General features: G+C 36.0%; 1 protein-coding gene across 2 annotated transcripts in view; it reads right to left on the bottom strand.

Moving 5' to 3' along the window:
* Positions 1 to 15,115, bottom strand: part of LOC149086727 (uncharacterized) — a 74,350-nt gene that overhangs the window by 17,239 nt on the left and 41,996 nt on the right. The gene's annotated exons all lie outside the window — the stretch shown is intronic.

Here is a 15,115-nt window from a genome sequence, read left to right as displayed (position 1 = left end):
TTTTCTGTCTGAGTAGGCTAAAACAAACATATTTTCAAAATTAGTTTGTAAAAACGTTTTCCTTTAAAGATTTATAGATTACGTTTAAATACGAGTAGAAAAATCAACAATTTTCAACAAAAACATAACGAAAACACCTTACGTTATTTATAATTTCATTATTGATGAATGAAATTTTTACACGTCGGTTTTTACGTGGTTTATACATGGTCGCTTATACGCCGCTGCAGACCATACGACAGTATGTTTCCTGAAAATAGCAAAATTGGCATCAGCAGATTATACGCCGATTCGGACCATGGGCCCCTATGCCTTTTATACACACGCCTCCTGTGCGAGTAACCTTTTATTTATTTTTTTCATCGAGTTGGATAAAATAGGAAGAAAATATTATTACAAAGTGAACCAACTAAACCGTTGTAATATAAATTTATTTTACGGATGATGAAATCATGGATGAATGAGTTTTTCAAAAATGAAAAAAAAAAGACAATTAAATTTGCATCTTCTCCAAAGAAAACAATTAAGTGAAGAAAATGAATTAGTAGAATATGTAGTTTTTCCTAAGAGAAAAAAAAATATTCACAAGAACTCTTATAAGAAACGAACACGGAATTTATCCTCCGTCTTTTACAAATGCATCTTGAAGTTCACGACGCAAAACAGAATCGCATAATGATTCGAATTCTTCATCAGTGTCAAGGATTGTTTTCTTCTTATTATTATTTTTTTAATTTCTATATTTTTTTCCCTTATTCTTCTATTTTTTTAATGGCTCCCCCTTTTTTTCCTCATTTTGTATAAAAAATAATAAATAAAAATTAAAATAAATTAAAGATTTTTTCCCCTGTTTTTTTAAAGTTCATTCTTTAAAATACATTTTTTTTGTGGTTTGTTACTGATGAATGAATTCCTGTCGTATTTTTTCTTCTTCTTTGCTTAAAGAAAAGATTTAAAGAGCTTTTAATTTTTTTTTCTTCCGTTTTTGCTGCCGTTTTCTTGCTGAAATATGCATGATTGTTCTTCAGGGCCATTTAAGACGCGGAACATATTTTTCACGGTGGGCTGAGTCTTATACTCGATACTTTTTTTCCCCTCTTGTACCAATTATTTTATTATCATATATATTTCATGCGTTCCAATTTATCTTTTTCTTGGGACAAACATTCCAAACATATATCTTATTAGTACTGAAAAATAAAATATGGTTTTGTTTAAAAGCAGTATTCAAATTTGTCGCCATTGAGGTAAGCAATTACTAAAGTTTCACTCTTTGAAGAGGTGAATTACGTTGGAATAATGCAGTTTTATGCTGTGTGTTCATTAAGCACTAACATCTGTTTTCGGAAGTCAGTGAATACGTATTAAATTACTGAAATTTAATTTAAAAATTTTTTGAGAGGGAACAATTGAAAGACGCGTGTTTATCATGAAAATGCGATTGATTCCACGATTTCCTGAATAAATTAGACAAAAACAAAGTTTCGTTAAAATATAATTTTGCTTCATCCAAAATCTACAGAATTTTTCTTAAATATTTCTCTGTCTTGATTGAAAATGGTTTTTCTTCACTGAAAGTTTTTAGAAGGTCCCGTTTAGGAACTTTTTTGAATCGAGCACTGTAGGAAATTGTTCAATTGTCCGTGCTGGAGAATGTTCATGTCCAGCAGATTAGAGAATGAGCCGCTATGTGGTCGTGTGGACATCGTGATGGACTCGCATCGTGGAGATCCTTGTTCGAACCCTACTGATGGCATACTGGTGGTCGTCTGAAATTGTGTTTCTGTGGTTTTCTAACGTCATCATCAAACTGATCTCCCGCTTTCACAAATGTCTCTCCACAGAGAGCAATCAGGACTGCAACATTTAAAATCTCACTCATGTGACACGGGAAGCAAAAAACTTAATCTGCCGAGTTGTCTGCTTCGGTATTCGGAAGGCAGATGGCAGCACTACTTGAACATATTACAAGCATTCCTAAGAAGCAAACTTCACATTCGGCTCACAACATATGCACGCACATTATAACATGTACTCATTCGTTAGAAATTTCGTATTGAAAAACGGACGAAGTGCGTATGTGTGGTTCAGTACTATATAAAAAAGTAAATAAACTTCCATATCTTTTTATGAATTTACTTCAAATGATCCACCTATACAGTATCACCGAATTTCTTTGTCTGTTTGGACATTTTTCGTTGTTGCCCCCCACCTTTCCCCACAATTTTATGAGGCTACGCTTTCCTCGAATTTTCAGCTATGATCTCCTTAAAATTTTATTGGGGGCGTCAATGGGAGGGGGTTGGTTCCGGGAAAAGAATCGCAATTATCTGAAAAACATTCTTCGTTTGGAAGTTTATGTATTATGAAGCTTATTATTATATATGAGTCGTCCAGTTGCAAAACTCGTTAAGCGCCAACCAGATTTTTTTATTAAAAGTGAAAAAGAAACTTTTGTAGAGTGTATTTTTCGAGCTGACTGCATGAAATTTAAAATTTTAATAGCATAACATTAACTTTTTAACAAGCGTCAGCTCAAAAAATACACTCTACAAAAGTTTCCTCTGCGCTTTCTGTAAAAAAATCTCATTGGCGGTTAACGAGTTTTGCAACTGGACGACTCATATCTCATTTATAATATTTCTATATATATAAATACTATATCAATATAGTATAAATATTATACTGCAATAATAATTATATAGTTATATATATATTATAATATTTCTAAAATAAATTTTCTTTTTTTTTTACAAAAATAAAATTTTGTTACTCTCATGGTTTAGTATTGTAATTAATTTATATTAAAAATATTTTTAACCCCCCCCCCCCGAAAATCAGCAAAATCTTGGAAATCTGTGCAAAAGTTCAGTAAAAATATTAAAAAATTGAAGAATATTGAAGAAATATATAATAAATTATATATTAAAAATAATATACTGTGTATTAAAATTATATATTAAGATATATAAAAAATATTGAAACACAGTATATCAAAAATATTGAAGACTCGACACAATATAAGAGTTAATAATATCACGAGTAAGAAAAAGAAAAATTCGAGTTTGTCTTTGCTTGAAACGATGTGAGCCTGCTGTGTATCAGGCCTTTCTCAACCTGTGATTCACGGAGACGGTTTTGAACAGGGACGGAACTAATGGGGAGGAGCAGTGGAGGCAACTGCTTCAAAATTCAGCGGGGGGGTCGCCAATTTTAGGTGGGAACAAACAACCCCATTGTAAAATTGTCGAATTTTAATGTTCTAGGGGGCGGCGAAATCATGTTTGCCCGGGCGGCAAAAGTCCTAGTTACGGCTCTGGTTTTCAATTTAGATGATCAGAAGATGCACTTCAAAAATCTACTCTTACTGCATTAATGAAACACCTAAAATGAAATTTTTAATTAATAAAATTGTAAAAACAAATAATAAACTGATAAAATAATAGAAATTAATGTGAAAAAGTTAAATTAAATTTATAAATTGATCAAATAATAAAATTTAATGAGAAAATTACAAAGTAATTAAACAACAAAATTCCTTGAAAAAATTGTCAACAAAATAATAAAAATATTAATAACGGAAATATAAGTTAATCAAATAATATATAAGAATCAATAAAATAAGTTTTATTCAAGTGAGTGGGTTTGTCGAATTGTTTTAAATATTTTTAGTCCGTGGGTTAGAAAAGGGAGAGGGAAAAAACGCTAATGTATATCTATAGTACATTTCTTCTTTTTTAGTTCACCTGAAAGACTGAAGATGGCGCCATACACTTATTGAGTAAGAGTGAAAGAGAAATTGATAATCAAATTTTATGAAGTGTAGCTTGCGTTGACGTCTAAATACTGTCATTAAAACTTCTCAATTAACTTTCAAGTTCGATATTTATACGAAGATACAGACTGCCGGAATGAGAAACTGAAAATTTTCACGTAAAACGAATTGTTTCGAGATTTGATTTGAAAATTTCAACATTGTAAATTCCAAAAATGTTTTCAACTCATTTAGCAACTATTCGCTTTTGTATTGAATTTTGAAAGTTCTTGATTTGAAACACGTATCGAGCAGAGCTGCCCTTACCAGACGTGGGACTCGGTGCGAAAATAATAGCGGGGAGAAAAGCGTCTTGATGATTTCGGGGCCTCCCTTAGCCCCGAATTTTATATTGGGAGAATATTCTGAGGGAGAGGGGAATCAAAAATTTAGAAAATGAAAATCATGAAAATTCAGAATAAATGCAAGAAATAATTCCAGAAATCGATGAAAATCCGTAATTCCAAAAGTGATGGAAAATGCAGAAAATTCCAGAATTATTTCTTTCTCAAATTTGTGAAAGGAAGTATTATTACTGAAAACGCTGGTCGCTCCCTTTCCCCCCTGCGACCGCACCTGTCGCTCGCCCCTAAGTGCGGCTTTATTATCAAGAATAATAAAATGACAAGTGAAATACTATATGATGACAGAAGAGATCTAAAAATATTTTCTCATTTTCCACGCTAAATGAATCATCTGGTTTCCAGTTAGTTATCCGATTATCCCGTTTCCGTCCCAGAATAACAGAAAGCACGTAAATTAAACGGAATTTCTGGTCTGAATCATTCGCATGTAAATAAGACAAAACAAAACACCAAGTTGATATATGACTTTGGATAATGCCTAAGATGGAAAAAGAAAATGAAGCAGCGAAGAAAAATAAATAAGCAAATAAAAGATTGGTAAAAATTTGAGAAATAATAACAAGGAAAATAGAGGAATAATTAACGTAAGCTCGAAAGAATCAACCAAAAGTTTTCTTCTTGAAAGAAGAAAATTATGGATGTTCAAAGAAATATTCTAGAGCAGAGTTCACCGGACCACATAAAAACCATTGAAAATAGAAAATTTGGAACTTAGGAAAAAAAAAAAAGGAAGAAAATCCTGGCAGTGAATCAAAAGTGGGAACAAAAAAGCTACAATTAAGCAATTAGGCAGCTTCACAAAAACATCACACAGGAGAAAAAAAAAGAAATGCAGATTCTTTTTCCTTCAAAAAAATGGAGAAAAAAGGAAGAATTTGAAGAATTATTCGGAAAACTTTTCCTTTTCTCTCTTCCCAAACTCGTGTTTTCTACTTTTCTTAATTTTCATTCTTCGATATCCAATCGAACTTTTATCGACATCAAGATTCCGAAGAGGTTTTCTTGAAATTTATTTTTTGATCGAAATCATTTCTTCTTCAAAAAGAAAAAAAAAAAAGAGAAGGAAAGAAAAAGAAATAGTCACGTGATCTTATTGTAAGTGATTCGTCGATAAGAAAAGAAGAAAATGGGGAGAATCGGGAATACAAAAGCAATTGCTTTCTTACATGGCAGGAAAGAAATTGTGTAGGAAATGTCAAATTTACCAATAAAAGAAAATTCGATTGATTTCACTGCATTTTCTACCTTTTTTCTAGAAGTTTGAGAAGTTACCAGTTAGCATTTCAAGCAAACACTAACATACTTCATATCATTGGCGTACGCGAAGGGGGGGGGGGGGGTAAGCCCCCTCAGAAGGAAAAAAAATCTGAACCCCTCCCGAGAAAATTCTGCGTAGGACTATGCTGTATATACATCAAGGTAATTTTTCTGTTAAAAATTTTGCTAGTAACGATTCCCGTAATTCTTTATATTATATATATGTTACGGTAAGTGTGACGAATCGGGTATTATAAATAATAACGGGTTACTATGCATACTTAACAATCACCTTGGTAAGTTTAATAAATTTATGATTTTTACTGACAAATATACATAATACTGAAGCATCGTTGGTAAATTTGATAAATCCGTAAAATGTATCGCCTTTACTTGTGATTATGCAAAATACTCTAGTGTAATTGATGAATTAGATAAATATAAAAAAAAAATTCAAACGAGTCTAGAGTATATGTGATGAATATAGTTCGAGCCCGATATAATGATAACAAATTTTACAATCGTACCCCGACATAATGATACAATACTACAACTACCATGTATAGTATATCATATAGTACGATTTATCGTGTTTCCCAACGACGCGACACTTGTATATTATGCATAATCACCGGTAAAGTGTTAAATTTAGGCAAATTTGGCAAATTGAACAAAATTCTTGGCAAGTATGCATAACAACCTGTTATTATGTATAATTTAATTTTTACGCATTTATCACATTTACCGTAACATATACAGTGAAACCTGTCTTAATTTGGACACCTACGTTTCCATTCAAAACCGTCCAATGTAAGGAGGTGTCTAGGATATAGAGGTATCTAATTTGGCTGGTTTTATTGTATATATATATATATTTTTTCGTGTCTTATGTCAAATAGAAGTTAGAGACGAGATATTTGTTTTCAAGATTAGGAATAAGTAAATTAGGAAAATATTTTATTATTCCCTATCACCGTAATTTCCCGACAAAAATCGTTTAATTATCGAAAAGTTCCAAGTTTGAACCTTATGACGGCTAAGAATTTTGTTCTTTTTCCAAAATTTTTTCGAACAAGAATGAAAGGAAAATGAATAAAAAGAAAAATCGGAAAAGTAAAATCTGGTTTCGTATCCCAGTAAAAATCATGACAGCATAGTTCGGAGCCAATTTCTTTTTACAGTGTGTCCGAAAAGTTTTAGATATTGGGATGGTTTTTCTCAGTCCAATATATGAAGGAAAGAGACTTCTTTTTCTGGATATACAGTTGATTCCGCTTATAAACTTCCCACGTAGAAAGTTTTCTCGCTTGGATCGACTTATTTTCATGGTCTGAACCACAACTAATTCTCATTAAAATGTCTCGTTTAAAGCGTCTTCCCCGCTTCATGACAAACGTTCTTTAAAAAACGTTATAAGCGCGATCCATTGTATTATGCTAGAATGGAATAAGAATGCACTGTTTGATACCCATATATTTTATGGGCATCTTTTTTTTCAGCAACCTCGCTGGGCATTTTACCTCTTCTGGTCTTTGTATTTGTATGAATTTCAAGAGGACCTTGGTAGTAGGTATACAGATACTGAGAATGAATTTAGTGAAATTTCTTCGGTAAAAACGGACTTGAGGAGAAGGTTTGAAAATTAATGTTCCAAAGGTATAGTCGGACCCCGATTTAACGAACTCTGATTCCATTCCTCGATTAATGATGAAAATAGAGGTCAATACCCAGTTTAACGAATAAAAAAACCTCGATATAACGAATATTTTTTGGACTAGCCAAATTTTTATTTTTATTTTTCGTCTCTTAAAACCACAATCCGAATATTAGACTTCCCAGGAATTGCAGCCCTTCTTTAGAGACAAGGAAAAATAGTAAAACAGGAATCTGTTCCCTTTTGAGTATAAAGAAGACAATAAAGCCATTCAGAATTTTACGTGGGAAGGTTTCATCAATCGGTGTAGCATTAATGCCATTAAAACGTTATATTGTTACAATTTCAGTAAAAAAGTAGTTTCTTCAAGAGTCCCTGCTCCGCCTTGACAAGTAAAGAATGACGGGCCACCTGAAGAAAATGTTTTTCGATTAGTGAAAAAAATGCACTTTCGACAGAATTTAATAAAAATGTAACCAACTTCTATCAGGTAATCTTATCATTCACCGTTGTGGTAATCGAGTGGTAACAGTGACGGACTCACATCGCGGGGACCCGGGATCTAGCCCCACCGTCGCCACAGTGGAGGTCGACTGAAGTTGCTTTTCTGTGATTCCCAACTTCGAGGTACAAATGCGAGCCATACTCCCCGTCAAAAAGTCTCGCCACAGAGAGCAACAGGACTACAAACAGTACAAATATTCAGTCACTACACATCTCTCACTTCACTTCTGAGATATAGACGGCAGCACTGAAAAATCATACACAACACTAGATACGCATTCAGACTGTTAGGTATACACACTTACACTTCCGGCACAACTCACTAGGTAGTAAATTACCTACTGCGATAGACCTGAGTTGTACTTGGTTTGGAAAAGAAATCTTTTTATGCATCCTCTGGCTTTATTCTTATGTCGTTGTTTTTTTTCAGCTGTTGTGTTAGATATACGACCCCCAAAGACAGTAGCTTTTAAAATTTGCTGTTCTTGCTCCCAATCAATTTGACCCCCGATTTAACGATTTTCTCGATCCATCAAATAAAATTGTCGATTTCTTCTAATTCTTTAAATCGGGGTTCGACTGTATAACAGTCCCTCTTATATATTCCTTCAATCACGGAGTTACAGTAAGCAAAAATTTGCGGTCCGGAAAAATCTTACGACCCCTTACACTTCAGCTGGAATACGAATTTCATCGATGATTTCTTAAAATGCTGATGTTTAAAATACTAGAGAGAGAGAGAGAGTTGATTTCTCTATATAGCAGTTTCGTTCGAAAACAAGGACACGCACTCACAACTGGTTATTAGTGTTTATTCGGTCAGGAGGCTATTAATTTGCTTTGACATTCAAGCGCCATACATGTGCATGCATAGGAACGCCAGTATCCGAGACTGGGATGGAAGGAAAGAGAAGAAGGGAACCCCCGTAACGGGGATTAAGCGGAGCCGTGGCTATTCATCAACACGGATTGATCACTGTGTGCCGCTGTTGTGGTCGGGAGATCCTTGGATGTGATATGGGACGGTGGCGGTGGAACGAACGCTTTTGCAGTCAAGTCTCGACGTTGGTATTGAGCGGAATCTACGTGAATTGGATGCTTACTCGAGCAAAATACGCCATTGGAGAAAGGGAGAGGGAGAGAAATAAACTCGAAGTGAACTGTAGAAAATTAGGATCCAGAACATTCTGGAAGACTTTTCATTCCTTTGATAATACGTTTTTAACAATCGAGGTTTTAGCGGGTTGCGGGTCTCTCTTTCCGACCAGCGTTATTTACTGATGAAGTTGATTGGAGTGAATAAATCCGAGCGCTGATGCTATTCCGATGTATCACGTTGACGCATTTAGCATTCATAGGCACAGATGTATACTTTCTTTCCTTCAAACCGAGCACAACTCCGGTCTATCTCCATGGGCAATTTACTATCGAATGAGTTGTTTGCATGTGTACCCAAACAGGCTGATTACGTATCTAGAGTTGTGTGTGAATTTTAGTGCCGCCATCTATTTTTCAAACTCTGAGTGAAGTGTAATGATTGAATATTTGTACCGTTGTAAGTCTTTTGCGAGACTTTTTTAATGTAGAGATCGACCCAGACGCCTCGAAGCTGGTAACCACAGAAAAACAAATTCAGCGGACCACCACTGTGCCGCAGGTGGGGTATAAACCCGAGTCAGTCACTATGCCTTTTACTACTATTACAACTACTTGACCACGCATGCACCTCGTACAAATTCCTCTGCGAAATTTCTAACATGTTGGTGCATGCCGGAATGTGTGTTCTGAGTGTATGTGTGGTTTCTGACATATTTACGTTGTGCTGTTGCTGTTGCTGCCATCTGACTCCCTCATCTGGAGGTAAAGAAGGCAAATGCCTGAATTTTAATGTTATGTAAGCATCATGCTGAATAGGCTTACCCCCATGCTGAATAGGCTGCCCTATTCGGAGAGAGCAACTCGCATTCTCGCCTTGCCTTGAAGATAGAAAACCACAGAAAACCAGCTTCAGCCGATCACCACTGTGCCGAAACAGGATTCGATCTTGGATCCTCGTGATAAGAGTCCAGCACGATGCCCACGCGACCATCACAGCGCCTGGCCACTGCTACTACTACTCAATCATACACGCTCACCGTAAATAGTGCCTCGTAAACAGCTGCAAGTAGAAACGAATATTTACTCTGTCGTCCGGATACAGTGTCTATTTTTGTGCCCCCCTCCACTCGTTATTTTGAACAAAAATATAGTAAACTCAGGGCCCTTCCTGATCCAGCTCCCGGGGCACTAGAGCCCCGGATACACTTCACTACGGAATCTGTACATTCCCGAATGCGTGTTCTGAATGTATATGTTGCTCCTAGCGTATTTATGTGTGTTGTGAGATTTGTGCTTGTTTCGTGCGCTTGTTGGTAGAGCCATCTTTCTTCCATATTTTGAACGTCACTAAGAGTATGCGACCTCACAGCGGCACAGACGTAAACAGGAACGTAATATCCAGCGTTGATCAATGACGAAATCACGTCTACGTAAAATTTTTAAATTCAGAATAAATAATTTCATAAGCTATTGAATTTGCATTAGTTTACATTATTGTCATCACTTCTTTCAGGTTCTTATAGAATGAGGAAGAGAAGTGATGAGTTTAATTAGTATCATATCCGATATTATAAGATAGAGAAGATGGTGATAATCATAATCATCAGCATCTCAGCAAATAATGCTAATAATTTGATATTATTTCCGCTAATTTAAAAAAAAATTCAATTAACTTGTCACGAAAGCTGCTAATTAAATGACGTCAGTTCGTGAGAGATGCTTACCCTGTTCTTGAGGGCGCTATATCAACAAAAGCCAATATTTAATCTGATTGGATAATTAGACGCGAAATTAGATGGAGTTCTAGACGCTTTCATTTTGATCGTTCGTATGGGTGAACGACTTTTAAATGAATTCTTATTCACATTTTAGATGGAAATATCATACATACAATGAAAATGCAGAAAGAAACTGTTATTTAATGAGTAGGCCTATCATTATACGAGGGTCGTTTGATAAGTAAGGTGAGAGATAGCAGTACCATTGCTTTCAAATTATTACACAGCTGTAAATATCACTCTTCGAAACCTGACAAAAGTTTGAGCACAAAGAGCTTTTGTGGTTTATTTTTTGGTGCTGTTTGGTGATTCGGATCATAGCAGTTACTTTGAAAATGGATGGTTATTTGTGGATCAAAGAATTTAAACGGGCCACACATCCACCCCAGCAGAAGAGCACACAGTTTAGGCCACCACCCTGGAAAAACACCTGAAAAAATCCACGGCGTCATCAGATAGGATCGCAGAGTGACGGTGCGTATGATACCTGAAGTTGTGGGAATTTGAACAGAATGATTTCACAATATTCTCCATGAGAAATCAAAAATGAAAAAGCTTTGTGCAAGATGGGTGCCGGGATTCCTAAAGATTGATCCAAAGCCAACGCAAAAGACATTTCAAAAGAAAAAAATTGTCAATATTGGCACATAACCCTTGAAACTTTCGACGTCAATTTTAGGCTGTTGGTGAAACATAGATTCACCATTGTGCGCAAGAGACAAAACAACAATCAAAGCAGTGGATGGAAAGTGGTGAAACTGCACGAAAAGACGCAGGCCGTTTTGCCTACTAGAAAAAAGTGGTGGCCACACTTTTTGTGATTCTCATGGCATTGTCTATAAAGATTACCTCTAGAAATGCCAGAAATTGGGCCAAGGGAATTGGAGGACTCTTATGAGATATTTCTGGGGAAATTTGAAAAGAACAGCTGCAGATGAAACGGCTAAGATTGGCTCACGAAAAAACCCTATCTCATCAAACCAATGGCCCATCTCACACATCCACCATTTCTACTGGTCAAATTGTATGAATTAGGCTTTTTGCACCAATCTCTCTTCCACCAAATTCAACTTTTTCCTGCTCCCAATATTGGAAGTTTGGATTGGTGAAAAAAAAATCAAGTTCATCAAATGAAGAGGTAATTGCAGTTGTAAATAACTTCTTTTAACAGCTAGAGAAAACGTAATTTCATGACGGGATAAAGAAATTTTAACACAATTTAAAAAAGTGTGTGGAGCCTGAAAAAGACAATGTTGGAATATAAAGCAAAATTTTCCAAAAAAAAAGTGAACACACACCCTTTTTTACCCTAACGACCCGCGTACATATCCCTTTGAGATTTCTCAAAAAAATTAGAAAAAGTCTGATTGTACTATTATTTGTTCAATGATGTCACTAGTGAATTGTTAATCAATCATTAATGGGATACTTGATTATTGAAATTCAAATACATGTTGGGAGGGAAAAACTCCACACAGTCACTCAATAACATTTTCTGCGTGATATTTTCTCATTCTACCGAGATAAATGTTGGGCGTATTTGACGTAAGCTGCGAAAAGCCGAATAATTCCTTATTGTATAGCGTAAAAACAACCAATAATAATATTGGTTACATTCGCTCAAATGTAACCGATTACCTTATTGGGTGCATTTTTAAAGTTTTATCAATGAACTTTTATGAAACTTTTATAGTGTAATCCCGACTTTACATTATTTGATTTATCTTTGATCACTGAAACTAATATCAATGAGGTTCGTACCCTTTGTCTTACAGTGATAAATAAATGCTTTGAAATCAAAAGTTTGAATAACATTGCATCGGATCCTATAACTGTTAGTATAACTTCTTAACCTAACACAACTCCGGTCTATCGCCACGGGCAATTATCAATACTATCGAATGAATGGTGCTGGAAGTGTGAATTCATAGCTAACAGTCTGAGTGCGTATCTGGTGTTGTGCGTGAATAAAAGTGATATTATATATTTCTCAAAGTGTGAATGAAATGTAATGATTGAATATTTATATCGTTGAAGTTCTGTTGCTTTCTGTGGTGAGACTTTTCATCGGGGAGATCGGATCGCATTCATGCCTCGAAGTTGGGAACCGCAGAAAAGCATCTTTAGCCGCCCACCATCAGTGCAAAGCCTAGGGAATATGAACCCGGGACCCGGGTTCTCGCCTTGCCATTCCATGATGAAGCCCACACGATCGCACAGCGGCAGAAGTTATGATGATTGAAGCTTAACGCTGATTCTTGTAGGGCATTGGTTCTCAAACTTTTGTCACCCTCGGCTCATTTGTCCAATTCATGGCTTATTCGCAGTGCCCTAGAATGGTTTAGTAGATATTTTCACTTATAAAAGAACCACCCAATGCGTGAGGCACACAAATCAATGTCTTAAGGTCGCTGCGACGCCCTTGGAAAAATAGGTGGCGGTGGACATCTCTATTAGCCGCGACCCCCACTTTGAGAAACATTGTTGCAGGGAATTCCCACATCTTCACGAAATCATTCTACTTCACATTGGGATTCTCGTATGGACTTGGTGTATGTTCATCGAACTGCGTAGCCAAGCTTATTTATTTTTTTATAATAAAGTTTCAATTTTTATGCATTGTAGCCTTTCAAAAATCAGCGTAGTTTTATTACTTATGATGTTCTTAATCGAATAAAATAATTCTTACTTGATTATCATTTGATAATGTTTTCTGTGTCAGCAATAAGCCAATGCTGTGATTTCAGAAATGTGCCAAAAATCGCATAACTTGGGTAGCGTAAGTCGGGGTACAGCTGGACATCAGTGATTCTCAACCATTGTAAGCCCGCGACCCGGTTAATCTCATTCTCGCGAATGGAATGCCCGGCCATACATACGGGTGATGGGAAATAAATGGGTAAAAATGAAACAATGAACGACTCACGGCCCGGTTTGACTGATGTCAGGCCCGGCAGTTGAAAAACACTGCTGCACTTCATAAGGAAAAGAGATAATGGGTAACTCTTGTTTTTTGTAACTTGTCCCGTAGGCCTACTCCGGGGCTTGCTTCTCCCAAGTTCGGACCCTCGGCAAAAAAAGTAATTTTTGGAGCCCCCTTTTATACATAGTGTATGTATAAGAGGTAGAGAAAATCTTTGAGGCAGAGAAATCTCTCTACAACGACAGTTTTTCAATTCCCTTGTATCAAAATATAAACATTCTAATGTTGATTTACTGCCTCTCGATATAACAATAATTCCCTCTACAAACGACATGTTTCTTGGTCTGACGAGAGTATCGTTATTTATTTACAGTGGATCCCGCTTATAACGCTTTTCAAAAAATCGTCATGAAAAGCGTTGTAAGCGGGGAAACGCTTTAAATGGGAAATCTTAGTGAGAATTTGTTAGAGTTAGGACCACGAAAACGGTCCTAAGCGGGAAAAAGTTGTTAGTGGGAACGTTGTAAGCGGGACCGACTGTATTTGATATTGCTTGGCCAAGGCGAGGCACAAGAGAATGCGGTGATTGAAATTTGACAGAGGTGACGATGTGTGTTACAAATAAAATCAGAGTGGCGGGTCCTGTGCTTGTAACAAAAAAAGCAGCCAATTTCAGGGACCTGAAAAGTTCTGGTCTCTGGGCAAAGTGCCTTGTTTGCAAGAAGCAGGTCATGCCACACTCTTGTTCCGGCTATTTTTTTCTCTCAAACATAGAACAAGAGAGGTGTCGTACTTGAAAAAAGATAGAAAAAACTGAATGAACTACTATGGATGAACTACAATGACTACTATGGATTTATATCTGAATGAAACTAAGATATAAATCCATAGTAGTCAAATTCAATTTAATCGATATTGATAGACATTAATCGTTCATTGACTTTCAGCTAACTCCTAAAGCTGAAGAATTTCTCATAAAATTTCACCTGAATATGGGTAAGAATAAAAAGGCAAAAATGCCACTTAATCTTATTTTCCTTCACTGTCTTGTCTCACTGATTGCACATAGCCAAAGTGCACGCCACGAGGTCAGACCAATCCGAAATACTTCATGACAGAAAAAGGGGCTTTCCTTCCAAACATTTTTTTTCTTTCTTTCGGACTGTTCGGCATGTTGTCAACGCCAAATCAACAGCCTTGAGAGATATAGTGGGGGAAAGGAGAGAGATTTTTAAAAGAAGAACAACGCAGAGCACATGGATATAAAGAGAGCGAGAGATACCACCTCTCATCGTATTCTACAGCCTACCCGGAATAGGCCACCTGCAGCTCGAACATTATGTTTCCATTTTAGACTTATCTTAGATAGGACAAGAAATGAAAAAAAAGTTCATTTCAGTTTTTTCATCTTGCGAAGGGTAAAAAATTAACTTCAAGGTGTTCCGGGTCACTTTGGTCCGATTAATAACAGGTTTTTGTCCAACCAAATGTGTTTGTGTGAATTGTGGTTCAGAAAAGAATGGGAAGGAGGGAGAGAGCGAGAAAAAAAAATCGAGTCTTTTCTACTTTTTTTGTTTTGTTTTTCAGCGCCTTTTCTGAAGGCAAGATTAGTTTGAAATGATAAAAGAAAAAGAAAAAAATACCTCGACTTGGCAGAGATTCACTCTCGGCTATAAATAAAAACTCACTACAACTTTGTAACTCCTTCGGCATCAACTTTAA

This window comes from Pholcus phalangioides, unplaced genomic scaffold (assembly GCF_987345545.1).
Source record: "Pholcus phalangioides strain wild (caught in Gottingen) unplaced genomic scaffold, Ppha-v1.0 ptg000004l_1, whole genome shotgun sequence".
Taxonomy (NCBI): domain Eukaryota; kingdom Metazoa; phylum Arthropoda; class Arachnida; order Araneae; family Pholcidae; genus Pholcus; species Pholcus phalangioides.
This window is presented reverse-complemented; position numbering and strand designations above follow the sequence as displayed.